Genomic DNA, 12,761 nt, shown 5'->3' with positions numbered 1-12,761 from the left:
TGTTTAGAATGTTTTATATTTGTTTATTATCTGTTTATTATCTTTGCATTGATCATAAACAATATACATAGAAAAAGCAAATTCATTTTTTTTCTTATTCTGACATTTCTGATAGAAGCATACATGCAAAGATTAATAGTCTAATCATATGAACTTCCTTGGTTCAAATCCCTCTGAACTCAATTGTTCTTTTTTTCAAACCAATTACTGCATACTAAAATAAGAATTATGAGATGTTACATGTTGTTAAAATTAAGATTACAGGTTCAATGTGCTCATAAAGGTTAGACGTACCCTTTTCAGGTAACATGTTCAAATAGGGTAGCCATATTTTAGAAAATGTTTCTTATCTTGTCTCCTGCTTTCATCTATAGATAATTGCTCCAAAGTCAATATGTCATATGTTTGATTACCAAAACTCAGCTAGCCTGAAAAATTCCGAGGAGGCTGAAAAATATAGAGCTCTAAAAAAAGCCTGCTTCAAGTCTTCTAACAATCACAAAAAGCATCTCAATTTGCAAAGGGTGGTCAACTTAGTTATAGGGAGACTCATATATTTCATAAAAATCCACCAGGGTTTTTTCCACATCAATTGTGCACCATAAAGTACACCGTAGGTTTTACCCCCCATATCATTTATATCCACCCTGCGAATATATGTTTTCACTAGTTTTACAAAACACTCTTCTAATGTGAAAGGAGACTTCAAAAAAGTATTCTATATGTGACACTAAAACACCCTTATTTACAATGAGTGCTCTAAAATTCCTTGATTAAGATAGAAAAGAGAGCGAGAAAAAAAATAAAGTGCATATCTTAGAGAGTTTGAAGGAGCCATTAATCCTTCCATGACAGGTGTGCCAAAATTGATTACCCTACAGAGTACCCCGTTTCGTATCCTTCGTCAGGCAAATTCAGGCTCACAACCCGCTTTCACCGATCATCCCGATCTCTTTCTGCTCAAGGCTTCAATTACACATTTGATTACACCATAATGGAAGACTGGGAAGGGAATCCCCTACCCAGCACAGTAACATACTTGTAATCTGCTTTGGATAAAAGTGGAATAGAAATAATAAACTATAAACTTCTTTTTGCAATCAACATTGCTTTTCTTAAGAATAGGCATGACATCCTAGTTCCTTCGACAATATCTGCTATGTTGTCCAGTAAACAGTTTTGGAATGTGGCCTGCCACTTTCTTTTATAAATATATCCAAGATAAGTCAAAATTTGAGTTCAATCATTTCATATAGTTGGACAGTCCCAAATACGATGAGGGCCATAATCAAAAGAAACATCTAGTCGCCCAAAGTCAGCAGCGGCAAAATGTCCATTCTTGAAAAGTATGTCTAAAATTTTTTTTTCCCAAAAAATCATCTGTGTACATCCAGGCGTTTTATCAGCCACTACATCAATCTTTATACTACATTTTCGACCAAAAATTTGTCCAAGTCCCAAATGCCCAGAACAAGACTTTTTGGACGTGGGAGGGGCCAGCATTGTGATGGACTGGCCACCCAGACATGGCAACAGAGCAGAGGGGCACTGCTGTGAACTTCACAAAAGGTGCCACATAAACATCTTAGTAGAACTCCCTTATAGGTTATGGTGAGCTCCAACCCACTATACCCAACTGCCTATATGGCAGTACAGTAGGGTTTTGGGTTTTTTGGTGGGCTCACATTTTCCACCATTAATGTAGTGATTAGAGTGGCTTATGGGCCTGGGTCCTCCTCTCTATGGTTCAGTAGCCCCCCCCCCCCCCCCCCCCCCCCCCGACTACTTAAGCCATCTATGTGCAGCTCTACTAAGCTTTCCTATAGCAAGTGTTGATGTTCTGGAGACAGGTATGTACATTTTTATTCCGATCTTTGCAGGGAAGTGAAGAGGTCAGTGAACACTAGGGAAGTGTGTGTGGGTCTTTACTTTGTCTGCAGTGGTTATCTAGTCACTTTGGATATCTTTAAGGCACTTATACCTGTTTTTACATTGTCTAAGTCGCAACATATAAGTTCCATCCAGGAAGTCTCGTAAAACCTTTGATTATCCCTGCAGGATGTCTACGTTTTGGTCGCCCCACATCCCATCCTAACCACTCCTCCAGATACGCCCCTTTTAGCTCTGGGCGCATGGCATTCAGAGGCCTAAAAAGTCCCTGGATACGTCCGAAAAATAGTTTTGATTATCGGCACTTGGACGATGTCACCTGCCGGGGTCTCGGTAAGGTTAAGAAGACCTCCGGTAGAGGGTAGCACACCCCTGACGTGGCTCCCAAAGGGGGAGACCTCACTGGTGTCTCACTATCTTGGGCTTTGCTAAAAATAAAGCACCGTGAGTCAAGTTGAACAAAAAATAATGTGTAAAGTTTAATTAGTCACTTAACACATAAATCATATCAGATATTATTATAGTCCAAGTTTCCTTTCTTCCCAACCAAGGGCAAAAAGAAAGAAAACAGAAAACAAAAAGACTTTTAACTTTCACCCAGTCCAGTGAAAGCACAGCAAGCTTTCTATCAGGTATACTTCCAGTCCAGGTTTTAGGGCTTGCTCTACCTGATCACACAGTCTCTGAAAAACACAGCACAATTAGTCTCTTAGGCAATTATCCAGCCTTGAGCTGGAGTCCTGGGCTTACTAACCAACACAGTCCAGTTTCTTCACCAGGTATTTACATTCTTGAATATAAAGTAAACTTTAAGCAAAAACAAAAGACAAAAACTGAAGCCTTACTGCAGGCTCCTAAACTTCCAGCCCTGATTAGCTCACAGTCCTTTGGGCTTCTCTTGAGCTCCTGCACAGCTGCAGTGTAGCCAGATAATCAGGCTGCTGCAGCACTGCTCTAAGCTTGTGTTACAGCACAAACAATCAAAATCAGTTCTGCCAAAACTCCTCTCCACTATTATTCCTGTACCGCCTTGTACCTGCAGTGTTTAGTGAAAAGTTGCCAAGCCCACATCCATGGCTTCTTCCATAACGGTCTCAGACATACACCCTTCATCCAGGTCCATGCTTTCTGGTGTATCCAGCGGCTCTGCTGGCTCCTGAGGCATTGGAGCCTCACACTCCATTGGCTCTGGAGTGAGGTCTGGCCTTCTCCTGGCCCGGAGAACTCTCTCCGCCAGCCTCTCTTGGACAGCCTCCTTTAATGCTCTGGAGAGCTGCTTAACAGGCTTAGGGCCACGCCCTACACTGGGTGATTGTGTGCCTAGCTTGTGTGTTCTTGGGCTCCCCCTCAGGCTACAGGGCAGAATATCACTGGGAGCTTGATTAAACCTCTTAGTGTGACTGGAAGCTTTTCTGGTCCGTGCAGTTAACCTATACTCAGGGTACTGCTCTAGGCTAGAAGAGTCAGGATAGGCAGCTAGGCTTTCAGGATCTTCTTTCTGATCCTTCTCAGGGAGAGTCTGGTCTCGAGTAAGAGACTGAGACCAGGGTTTCACTCTGACATGACCGTCTCGGGGAGCGGAAATGTCACAAAGACCTGTCTTTTAGGTCGTCCAAGTGTCAACTTGGGCAGGTTTTTAATGTGTTTAAGTTTTGATTATGAGCCCCAATGTTTATACATTGCCTCCTTATGGCCACATTTTTGACTGGCTCCATCTGTAGGGAAGTCCATCTTTTTGGCTTGGGTGGGATTATTATACATCTTTGTTAAAAAATTATAATGGATATCTGGATTTGAATACTTACAGTGATTAGATGGTCCTTATTCAAATTCTCGAGAAGGTCCTCCAAAATAAAATCTCCAAAATCTGCCCCCCCATCGAACCACTATTGAGCTTAAGGCCAAAATTCATCACAGTCTTCAAAATCTATCCAATTAATTACGAAACAAAAACTTCACATAATGTTGCAATTGCTAAGTACAAATACCAGTCACCTCTTTATAGTTTATACTCTTGCTTTAAAAGGTCATGAAAGCATCTGAGGTTCATCCTGCGCTACTAAATGCTACAGAAGAGTTATGCTTTTATCAGCCCATCTATGCCAACCTGTCCCATCAAGCTCGGCACAAAATGTTTGTTACCCAGTATATGAAGATAGCGAGAACAGCATGCATGAAGGTCATGATATTTCCTAAGTTGGTGCCAGGCCCAGAATACTGGGTGTATTAAAATATTATGTTTAATGGATTTGAGCAACTCTCCCACTCTAGCATGGAGAATATATGCCCGGTTAAAATGTCCTACCCATTTTTATTTGAGGATGCTTTCGGATAAAACTGTCCTTTTTAGGGCTAAGCCAACAATAGTCCTTTCCCAACCTATTGTTTTAATCCTTAAATGTGCTTTATTTTAAATATTGTAATTCAATCCTACTTTCCTAATTGTGTGTAGTTCGTATATGTGTCTTATGTCAAAGTCTACTTACCTAATATAGTATTGTGTTATATTTTAATACCCACTTATGTTGTTTCTTTTTAAGATATCTTTTTATTAATGTTGTACACCGCTTTGAAACTTGAATTAGCGGTATAAAAAATGTTTTAATAAACTTAATCTTGTTCATAGGCAACATCACAAAATTCAGAGGACTGGTATACCCAGTCCCTTGCATATTTTAATTGGCAGGCTATATTATGGACTTGAAGATCAGGGAGCCCTAATCCTCTCTCTCTACAAGGTAACTGCAATTGTTGTATAGTGGGCCAGGGTCTTTTAACTCTCCAAATGATTGTATTCCATGTTTGTATGAAAGTAAATCAAAAAGTAAAGACAAAATACATTTCCAGTGCAATAGGTGAGACATGTTTGTATGAAAGTAAATCAAAAAGTAAAGGCAAAATACATTTCCAGTGCAATAGGTGAGACATTCTAGACCAGCGGTCTCAAACTCAAACCCTTTGCAGGGCCATATTTTGGATTTGTAGGTACAGTACTTGGAGGGCCGTAAAAAAAATAGTTAATGTCTTATTAAAGAAATAACAACTTTGCATGAGGTAAAACTCATTATAGTTTATAAATCTTTCCTTAATTTCTTCTGATAATTTCAGCTATACACAGTTGAAAGCAGTGCAACATGCAGAAAGTGAAAAACTATCAAAAAGTATCATCTGCAAGAGACAAGATTTTGGACCAATTATTTTGAGGCCCTCAGTGTTATAAAGAATGATTCTTTATGGAAAACTTGTGCCTTAAGTGTCCTATGGTCGTGTCCGCAAACGCCTTCAGCTCTCACCTCCTCCAGCATCGAACATATGCACAAGCTGCACTGCCTCCAGTGGTTACCTTACGTTCTGGAACGTTGCCCACTTCTCTGCTGTAACCTCATGCAAGCGCTTTCCTGCTTCTGTACGCAATTGTCTTCTCCACTCCACCTCACAGTCACGTACAGATGCAGGAAAGTGTGTGAGGTTATAGCAACCACCGGACGCGATTGCTGGACACTTAAGGCACAAGTTTTCCATAAAGAATCATTCTTTATTTGTATTTCATTATTTATACCCAGCCTTTCCCAAGGCGGGTCATAGTAAATTACATACACAAATAGAATCACATACAATACAACAAATCAGACAATAATATAACATAATAATAATAATGTAAAGCCTCCTAAAATTATAAAGAGGCTATCAGCACCTCACATCAAAAAACTATAATACCAAGGACCTCAAAATAGTACTTGGTGGGCTGCATGCAGCCCGTGGGTCGCGAGTTTGAGACCATTGTTCTAGACCATAGGGTAATTTCCCACTACTCGCATGATCTGCAGAAGAAATCCATTTCAGGTTTTTCACTCTGCCTCTAGTGTAATCACAGGCTAGTTTAGCGCCTTCTAACAGTCTTTTCTTCTGCATGCATGACTGCAGCTGTGTAGATTCTGCTCTCCACATTTTATTAGGCTCATTCAACTCGGGGTCATAGAAAGTAGAAACATAGAAATAGACGGCAGATAAGGGCCACGGCCCATCCAGTCTGCCCACCCTAATGTCCCTCCCCTACCTTTGCCCTGTGAATAGATCCCATGTGCCGATCCCATTTGGCCTTAAAATCAGGCACGCTGCTGGCCTCAATCACCTGTAGTGGAAGACTATTCCAGCGATCAACCACTCTTTCAGTGAAAAAGAATTTCCTGGTGTCACCTCGTAGTTTCCCGCCCCTGATTTTCCACGGATGCCCTCTTGTTGTCGTGGGACCCTTGAAAAAGAAGATATCTTCCTCCGCCTCGATGCGGCCCGTAAGATACTTGAACGTCTCGATCATGTATTCCCTCTCTCTGCGCTCCTCGAGCGAGTATAGCTGTAATTTGTCAAGCCGTTCTTCGTATGGAAGATCCTTGAGTCCCGAGACCATCCGGGTGGCCATTTTCTGCACCGACTCCAGTCTCAGCACATCCTTGCGATAATGTGGCCTCCAGAATTGGATACAGTATTCCAGGTGGGGCCTCACCATGGATCTATACAATGGCATAATGACTTCCGCCTTACGGCTGACGAAACCCCTTCGTATGCAGCCCATGATTTGTCTTGCCTTGGACGAAGCCTGCTCCACTTGATTGGCAGACTTCATGTCCTCACTGACGATTACCCCCAAGTCTCGTTCTGCTACCGTTTTTGCTAGGGTCTCGCCATTAAGGGTATAAGACTTGCATGGATTTTGGCTGCCCAGGTGCATAACTTTGCATTTTTTGGCATTGAAGTTGAATTGCCATGTCCTAGACCAGCGCTCCAGTAGGAGTAGGTCGTGCATCATGTTGTCGGGCATTGAATCTTCGTCTGTTGTGCATTTGCCCACTGCATTACTTAGTTTGGCGTCATCGGCGAATAATGTTATTTTACCTCGAAGCCCTTCTGCCAAGTCCCTTATAAAGATGTTGAATAGGATTGGGCCCAAGACTGAGCCCTGTGGCACTCCACTGATCACCTCCGTCATTTCGGAGGGGGTGCCGTTCACCACCACCCTTTGAAGCCTACCTCCAAGCCAGTTCCCAACCCATTGCATCAATGTGTCACCTAATCCTATAGAACTCATCTTGCTCAGCAACCTGCGGTGTGGTACGCTATCGAATGCTTTGCTAAAGTCCAGGTACACGATGTCCAGGGACTCCCCAATATCCAGCTTCCCCGTCACCCAATCAAAGAAGCTGATCAGATTGGATTGGCATGATCTCCCCTTAGTAAATCCATGTTGTCGGGGATCCCGTAGATTCTCCTCATCCAGGATCTTATCCAATTGGTGTTTGATTAGAGTTTCCATTAGTTTGCTCACTATCGATGTTAGACTCGCTGGTCTGTAGTTTGCTGTCTCCATCTTTGAGCCTTTCTTGTGGAGTGGAATGACGTTAGCCGTCCTCCAGTCATAGAAAGAAACATAGAAACATAGAAAGATGACGGCAGAAAAGGGCTACAGCCCATCAAGTCTGCCCACTCTTCTGACCCACCCCATCAAGTCTGAGTGCTAATGACCCAGATCCTTAGCTCGACCCCCACAGGGATCCCACGTGGATGTCCCATTTATTCTTAAAGTCTAGCACGCTGGTGGCCTTGACCACCTGCACTGGAAGTTTGTTCCAGTGATCTACAACCCTTTCTGTGAAGAAATACTTCCTGGTGTCACCATTAAATTTCCCTCCTCTGAGTTTGAGCGGGTGCCCCCTTGTGACCGAGGGTCCCCTGGGGAAGAATATATCGCTTTCCGCCTCGACACGACCTGTATAATAAAATCACTGTTCCCTCTAAGCTGAGCAGGAGTCCTCCACCCACAGTCTCACCAATAGAGGGTGCTGTTTTACTGTCACATTTTTCAATTGTGAGGGACAGGCAAGTTCTGCAGGACTCCAGGGAACATACCTGTCCTTAGCGACTGAAAATATTCCACCCCCTAGTGGTAGCAATGCAGCTGGAGGACACCTGCTCAGCTTAGAGGGAACACAATGTCTCAATCATGTCTCCCCTTTCTCTACGTTCCTCAAGTGTGTATAGCTGTAGTTTGCCCAGTCTTTCTTCGTATGAGAGACTCTTGAGTCCGGAGACCATTCTAGTGGCCATTTGCTGGACAGATTCAGCTCGAAGCACATCTTTTTGGTAGTGTGGTCTCCAAAATTGCACACAGTATTCCAGGTGAGGTCTCACCATGGTTCTGTAAAGCGGCATTATGACTTCAGGTTTGCGGCTGATGAAGCCTCTATTGATACATCCCAACATTTGCCTTGCCTTGGATGAGGCCTGCTCCACTTGTTTGGCAGCCTTCATATCTGCACTGACGATTACTCCCAAGTCCCGTTCTTCTGAAGTCCTAGCTAGTGTTTCCCCATTTAAGGTGTAAGTTTTGCATGGATTTCCGCAGCCGAGATGCATGACCTTACATTTCTTAGCGTTGAAGCCTAGCTGCCATGTCGAGGACCAGTTTTCCAATGTGATCAAATCCTGCGTCATATTATCCTTGAGATTGCTTTCACTTACTATATTACACAGTTTGGCGTCGTCGGCGAACAGTGTTACTTTACCCTGAAGCCCTCGGGTCAAGTCCCTTATGAATATGTTGAAAAGGGATGGTCCCAGGACCGAGCCCTGCGGCACTCCGCTAGTCACTTCCGATGTCTTAGAGAGGGTGCCGTTGACCACCACCCTCTGAAGTCTTTCACTCAGCCAATCGTTGACCCATGCAGTTAGTTTCTCACCTAACCCCATCGACTTCATCTTGTGTAATAGTCTGCGGTGTGGGACACTGTCAAAAGCTTTACTGAAATCCAAGTACACTATGTCCAGAGACTCTCCCGAGTCTAACTTTCCCGTCACCCAATCAAAGAAGCTGATTAGATTGGATTGGCATGACCTACCCCTAGTGAATCCATGTTGACAGGGATCCCTTAGGTTCCCCTCGTCCAAAATCGTGTCTAGTTTCCCTTTAAGTAAAGTTTCCATGAGTTTACATACTACTGATGTGAGACTTACTGGTCTGTAATTTGCAGCCTCTGCTCTGCAACCTTTTTTGTGCAGAGGAATGACGTTGGCTGTTTTCCAGTCCAGGGGGACTCTCCCCGTACTTAGGGAGAGATTGAAGAGTACTGCTAACGGTTTCGCCAGAACATCGCTTAGCTCTCTGAGCACTCTTGGGTGCAAATTGTCCGGTCCCATGGCTTTGTTCACCTTAAGTCTTGACAGTTCACTGTAAACATCAGCAGGTGTGAACTCAAAATTCTGAAATGGATCTTCCATGCTTTGCTTCATTTCCAGCCTTGGCCCGTGCCCTGGTGCCTCGCAGGTAAAGACCGAGCAGAAGTAATCATTCAGCAGTTTGGCTTTATCGGAATCTGTTTCCACATAATTCCCGTCTGGCGTTCTAAGGCGTACTATCCCATTTGTGTTCTTCTTCCTGTCACTAATGTACCTGAAGAAGGATTTGTCCCCTTTCTTAATGTTCTTCACTAGAGTTTCTTCCATTCGAAGTTTGGCCTCCCTGACTGCTGTTTTGACCGCTGCAGACTTTGTCTTGTATTCAATGTTTGCTTCCTTCTTCCCGGTGCGTTTGTATAAGAGAAATGCTCTTTTCTTCTCCTTGACGCGGTACGAGACCTCATCAGTGAACCATTTGGGTCTCTTGTTTCTTTGTTGTTTATTTACTGATTTAATGTAGCGGATAGTTGCCTCATGAAGGGTCGACTTCAAGGTTGACCACATAGCTTCCACATTATCAGTTACTTCTTGAACCTGTAGTGTCTGATGAACGAAATCTCCCATGCGTGCGAAGTCAGTGCCCCGGAAATTGAGTACCCTTGTTCTTGTTTGAGATCTAGGGAAGCCTTTCCTAAGGTTAAACCATACCATATTATGGTCACTGGTGGCTAGCGTTTCTCCCACCGAGACCTCCGAGACGCTTTCCCCGTTCGTAAGTACCAGGTCCAGGATGGCCTGGGCCCTAGTAGGCTCTAGCACCATTTGTTTGAGCTGTACTCCCTTCATGGACGCTAATATCCTCCTGCTATCACAAGTAGTCGCTGAGAGTGTGTTCCAGTCTACATCAGGCATATTGAAGTCTCCTAATAGAACAACATCCCCCCGCAAGGTGATATTCTCAATGTCTTCGATTAATTCTGCGTCTTTGTCCTCCGATTGTCTAGGAGGTCTGTATACCACACCAAGGTATAGGCATTTTTCTCCGCCTCTGGCCAGGTTTACCCAGATAGATTCCCCAGTATACTTGACATCCGTGATCCTGGTTGTCTTAATGTTCTCTTTGATGTAAAGTGCTACCCCTCCTCCTAACTTACCCTCTCTGTCTTGGCGAAGCAAGTTGTATCCTGGTATAGTCATATCCCACCCATGAGAGTCCGTGAACCATGTTTCGGACACAGCCACCACGTCTAAGTCTGCATTAACCATTTCTGTTTCCAGTTCTAGAAGTTTATTCTCCAGGCTGTGTGCGTTAACATACATAGCTCTCCACTCTTGGTGTTTACTAAGCTCCTTATGAGTTAAGGTGTCTCCTAGCGAATCTTTTGCAGTAAGGGTATTTACCTCGGACTTAGAAGCGGAGTTTTTGTTCGCCACCTCAGGATTGTTACTTACCGCTCCGGTGTAAAAGTGGGTACCCACCCCCGACTTACCTAGTTTAAAGCCCTTCGAAGTAGGCGGGCTAGTCGGTGTCCGAAGACGTTCTTACCTCTGTTGGTCAGGTGGAGTCCGTCTGGTCCCTGTAGTCCCTGTAGTGCCTCACCGTGATTCAGGAATCCGAAGTTCATTTCCCGGCACCATCGTTGTAGCCACTCATTCGTCTTCAGGATACGTTCGTCCCTGTCCCTTCCTCTGCCCCTAACAGGAAGAATTGAAGAGAATACTACCTGTGCCTCTGTCTGCTTCAGCCTCCTTCCCAGAGCTCCGAAGTCTCTAGCTATATCCTCCAGGGTGTTCTTGGCAGTGTCATTTGTTCCGATGTGGATGAGTAGCATTGGGAAGTGATCCTGGGGCCTGAGAAGTCGATCAAGACAGGCGGTCACATCTCGTATTCTGGCTCCGGGTAGACAGCAGACCTCCCTCGTCTGTATATCCGGTCTGCATATTGGTCCCTCGGTGCCCCTCAACATGGAGTCCCCGATGGCTATCACTCTACGCTTCTTTTGGGGGTGTCAATCCGTTGTCCCCGGAGATGGGGATGTGTGTTGATCCTGGTCCTGCTCTACGTCGGTAGTCTCTTCCTGCTCTACGTCGGTAGTCTCTTCCTGCAATACCAGGAATCTGTTCTTCAGATTCAGATGTGGAGTCGATGTGAAGCTGCCCTGGTGAGAGAAGGAGTGAGAAGGTGAAGAGATTGTAAATGGGGGGGGGAGAGGGGGGGTTTCCTACGTTTACCTCTGGAGGAGGTCACTAACTGCCAGGAGTCAGTGTCTCCATCCATCTCCTGAACTCCAGCAGTTGGTTTCTGTGTCGTCGGCCCTGGTGTCACCATGGGAGATCCGTCACGGGCCTGTTCCGTGATTTGGGATAGTTCCTGCACTATCCCATCGATATAGGCCTCATCCTCTTTGATGCCTCTCAGACGTTTCACCTCCTCCCTGAGGCTCCTTAGTTCCTGGATGATGTCATCATCCTGCAGGCCGACCTCCTCTGTCTGTGTAGAGGCCGTAATGTACTGCTGTGGGATGGTCTCGGTCTGCACGGAGACGTCCTTTCCCGGTGCTGTGTTCTCCTCCGTCTGTATGTAGGCTGTGGTCAGCTCCCGGATCATCTCAGTGCAGGGGATGCCGATCTTGCTTGTGGGTTTCACACTCCTTGTCCGCCCTGCCATATCAAAAAAAGGGAGAGAGTGAATGAGAGAGAGTAAATGAGAGAGTATGAGAGATAGTATGAGAGTGAGGTTAGGGCCTCTGAAGGGTAAAGTTGAAAAGATAGATGTTAGAGAGATCTGAGCAGTAGGTGTTTAGAATGTAGGATTTGCCCTACGGTGTCCTGTTGCCCTGGATTAGGCTCTTCTTAAGGCTCTTCGCAAAGGCGCTCTCGCTAAGGCGAGCGCCTTTGCCGCTCGCCTTCGCTGCGCGCCGAACGGCTGGGCGCCGTTGGCTCCCTTCTTCTTAAAGGGGGAGCCCGGCACCAATGCGACCTCTGACGCGGTGGGGGTGGGCGGAGCTTCCTCTCGCCTCGACCCCGATCAGGCTTCCGCTCCTCTGCCTCTCCTCGCTTCGGCTGTCTCCCCTCTGCCTCTCTGGATCAGGCTATCTCCCCTCTGCCTCTCCTGCTGATCCTGCAAAGAAAAAGAAACAAACGCTGCCGGGGTCTGCCTCGTGGTCCGGCTCCCTTCTTCTTAAAGGGGGAGCCCGGCACCGATGCGACCTCTGACGCGGTGGGGGTGGGCGGAGCTTCCTCTCGCCTCGACCCCGATCAGGCTTCCGCTCCTCTGCCTCTCCTCGCTTCGGCTGTCTCCCCTCTGCCTCTCTGGATCAGGCTATCTCCCCTCTGCCTCTCCTGCTGATCCTGCAAAGAAAAAGAAACAAACGCTGCCGGGGTCTGCCTCGTGGTCCGGCTCCCTTCTTCTTAAAGGGGGAGTCCGGCACCGATGCGACCTCTGACGCGGTGGGGGTGGGCGGAGCTTCCTCTCGCCTCGACCCCGATCAGGCTTCCGCTCCTCTGCCTCTCCTCGCTTCGGCTGTCTCCCCTCTGCCTCTCTGGATCAGGCTATCTCCCCTCTGCCTCTCCTGCTGATCCTGCAAAGAAAAAGAAACAAACGCTGCCGGGGTCTGCCTCGTGGTCCGGCTCCCTTCTTCTTAAAGGGGGAGCCCGGCACCGATGCGACCTCTGACGCGGTGGGGGTGGGCGGAGCTTCC

Source organism: Geotrypetes seraphini, chromosome 11 (assembly GCF_902459505.1).
Source record: "Geotrypetes seraphini chromosome 11, aGeoSer1.1, whole genome shotgun sequence".
Classification (NCBI taxonomy): Eukaryota; Metazoa; Chordata; class Amphibia; order Gymnophiona; family Dermophiidae; genus Geotrypetes; species Geotrypetes seraphini.
The sequence above is the reverse complement of the archived record's forward strand: the minus strand, read 5'-3'. Positions refer to the sequence as shown.